Source organism: Manis javanica, chromosome 7 (genome assembly GCF_040802235.1).
Source record: "Manis javanica isolate MJ-LG chromosome 7, MJ_LKY, whole genome shotgun sequence".
Lineage (NCBI taxonomy): Eukaryota > Metazoa > Chordata > Mammalia > Pholidota > Manidae > Manis > Manis javanica.
Window position 1 is genome coordinate 82,505,499 of NC_133162.1, and position 3,762 is coordinate 82,509,260.

Below are 3,762 nucleotides of genomic sequence, written 5' to 3' on the forward strand. Positions count from 1 at the left end.
AATTCCAGTGAAGCTATCTGGTTCTGAAGATTACTTTTTTTAAGGAGAGGTATTAAAATTATAAATTAATTTTTCTGAATAGTTATAGGGCTATGTAAATTATTTAATTTTTAGTGAGTTGAGGTAGTTTGTGTGTTTTTTTTTTGAAGGAGTTGGTCCATTTTATGTAAGTTGTCAAATATACATGGGAAGATTTGCTCTTAGTATCATTTTATTATCCTTTGGGTTTTGTTAGCATCTATAGTGATGTCTTATTTCATTCCTGACATTGATTATTTGTGTCTTCTCCCCTTATTTGTCAGTATTGTCATAAATTGGATACTTTCACTGAATTTTTCAAAACAAAACATATTCTTTTGAATTGCACAGAGAAAATTCACTAAAATGATCATATTCTGGATCAGAACAAGAATCTCAGCAACTCTAAAAGGTTTGAAATCAAACAAAGTGTGTTTTCTGAGTGCAACAGAATTCTGTACTCCTTATCAAATATCAATCAAAGTGTAAACATCAATAATAGATATTTGGAAAATACCAACATATTTGGAAATTAAATAGCATGACTCAAAATAACCAACGGACCAGGGAAGAAAAGCCTATAGAAACAATAATTTGCAGTTAATAAGAAATGACAACTGAGCAGGTAAAACTTTGTGGAGTGTAGCTACAGAACGGCTTAGGTAGAAATTTAAAGAAGTGATATTTATATTAGAATATGTTAGAATAAAAGTCTCAAATGAATGATCTTAACTTGGACCTAGGAAGTTAGAAGAACAATAGCAAATAAAAACATAAATTAGCAGGAAAAAAATAATAATAAAATTAGAACATATGTCAAGGACATCAAGACTGGAGTTGCAGTGCTGAGGCTGGGGCCTTACAGCTGGAGGAGAGTCTGCTCTAGACACAGTTCTGAGCTCTTGAAGGCTTGGTGCCTCAGCAAGAGGATCTCAGCAGAGGTGTCAGGACCAGCAGTCCCTGGTGGGCACAGTCTACAGTGTCAAGCCCCAGGGCCACCACCTGGACCTGCTCAGTAAGAGCGGGACTTCCTGAGCTCAACACCACAGGAAGATTTCAAAATGCTCAAGAAAATGCCTGGAGGAAGATAGAATTGCTGGTGGAGCATGCATTTTCCACACCACCTGGGCCCCTCACCATGCTCATCTTGGATGTGCTCTTGAATTCCTTGTGCAGAGAGAGTGGTTGATTTTGTGAAAATTCTCCTCCAAAGCAGAACATTGTAGATATATTGGCACCATGGTAGAAAATTTGAACACAAATGTGGAATTACATCAAAGTTTTAAAAGTTACTAGCTGATTAAAAAACTTGTGGATTCTGTTGATCCAGAAACCAAGTGGGTGATTGAATGTTAATGTTTGTCTTTGTGATCATGGAATCCATTTAGACACAAACATAGACGATCACTGGGACTTAATGTTAAAATCTTGGATTTGAGTAATACATTTCTTATGGGAAGCAATTTTCCCAAGATTGATGAGCATTTCTATCAGAACATATTTGTCATAAGTTTCTATTAGATGGAGGTCATGTAATAATTGACAGTCTACATGCAGAAGCACCAGATGCTCCTGGGAAAAGATGCTGATAACATTTTTCTTCATGCCAGTTCTGGCCAAGCAAAATGTTTAGAAGACAAGATCTCAGCAGCAAAGATCTTATGGCAAATTAGGATATTTTACATTTTTTCACAGGACTCTCCAAAAAGACTAGCTAAACATTCAGAGATTGCCATGCAATTCCTTGAGAAATTATCTGACACATTTTCTGAAAGAGTTATAAAAGATTTTTAGATGATATACATTATAAAAATGAAGCTAAATCCTCAACATTCTGAATGAATGCCTAGGGACACCCCTACTACAATGGTGTGATGTTGGTAAAACTGCAATATTTACAGAATCTCTTGCCTGGCCTTAGCCATCTCCATATCAATAAGTGTTTCCAAGGGGTGGAGAGAAGTAGGCCATTTCCATCTCAATAGGTGACTGAAAGTGGGGTGGAAAGCAAGTGTGCACCTGGACAGAGAATAGGTTTGGTGGGGTCTTGGCAGCCAGTTTTTAACAGACATGGGCAAGCAGGAGTAGATGAGTATTGCTTGTAAGCAATAAATAGGTTTCTCCCACTTTATTTCTCCTTTTCACTGATTTTGGCTTCAAAGGTTTATTTGCCCCAGGCTAGGAACATATTTTTCCCCAAGGTACAGTGATCAGTGCAGAGAGGTGTAATATTAATTCCAATTTATATTCTCCATTTTCCTCCCTTGGAACATGAACAGAAGGTCTGAATATTTTGTTTAATTATTGTTAAGGATTTCGTTATGTGCAGAGCTTCCTGAAAAAAGAAAAGAGGTGCAATGTGAAGATATTTAAAACCTGGCTGTGGTTCATGAATTCAAGGGATTGTTGGGATATATTTACTGTGATTTTTTTTTTTTTTTTTAGCAAACAGACAAAACACATCAGGGCTGTCATTTTATAGTCTTTGGAGGCAAATTAAAGGAAGATGGAGACTGGTAATTCCATCTTATAGTTCCTAGCTGAATCTTCCCCATTCTTCAAGGAATTCATCAACTTTATTAATTCCTGGAATAATGGAAAATCTTCTCCATCAAATGGAATATACCATGCATTCTATGCTGGGGTATACTCATTACCAATATGTCAGTGGGACCAGACATACCACTGATTTTGCTGAGCTTTCTTCTATACTGCTGGGATATTTCAAATGATTATTGAATTATTAACCAATTTGCTAGACATTATCAAACAGGGAAGCTACTACCAAAGAACAGATGATGTCTCATTTTTGTGAATTAAAAAAATTTGTGCTGCAGCTAATAATGCAACTTCAGGACCCAAGTTGCCATGGGAAGTATCCCCTGATGAAGTCTTCAAGGAAACACAGGATAAATTATGGTTTACCTTACGTGGCAAATACTTCTGGCTACCATGATTCAGTCACACTGTGGGCTATGGTGCTAAATACTATTCTTACCTGATGATCAGGATACTAGCTTCAATAGTTTGGAAGGGATGTTTTTTATAGGATCCTTTTAACAGGCTACAGGTAAGTGCTGTCTCAGGGAGATGCTGGCACATGGTAGTAGCAAAGAGCCCATGCTTGTGGTTCCATGAACTCAAAAGGGCTCTGTAATTAATTATGTTTGGCAAATGCCACATAAGCTTTGAAGGTTCACTGTGCACATTAGAAGATTTGCAATCATTGAAGATATTTAGTATTGCATATGTAACTCAATATTCCCCAAATATATTTGACTATAGGGCCCCCACTTTTTCTGGAGTTCCTATTGATAACATTTTTCTAAAAACTGGGAAATAAATGGTAAAAGTGTTCAGATAGAAATAACAGACTTACATAGAATCGGTTAAAAATTAATGTGATCACAAACGACATCAAAAGATGAAAGAGTGAAAATAATTGTGCCTGGAAAAGGCTGAGATGCAAAATCATATTCCCAGATATAACAGGGCTCAGGAAATACCTCAATTTTGTACTTTTCTTCAAATATTGCTTAGTAAGTAATTTTGACCAAAAGTCAAAGCAAAGGAAATCTTTACAGAACTTCTGAGAATGTGAAGTCACTGTTTTTTTCACAATAAAATCTGGGTAAATCACAATAAAGTTATTTTACTATGAAGATTTTCCTATATAGGAATGAACACATTAGCACACAAGCAATTCTTCTTCCTGAGGTTATGGTTTATTACCAATTTCCAAAA

General features: G+C 36.0%; 1 pseudogene; it reads left to right on the forward strand.

Annotated features, from left to right (window-relative positions):
• Positions 1-628: 628 nt before the first annotated feature.
• Positions 629-3,156, forward strand: LOC108404507 (mitochondrial intermediate peptidase pseudogene; annotated as a pseudogene).
• The last annotated feature ends 606 nt before the right edge of the window (positions 3,157-3,762 follow it).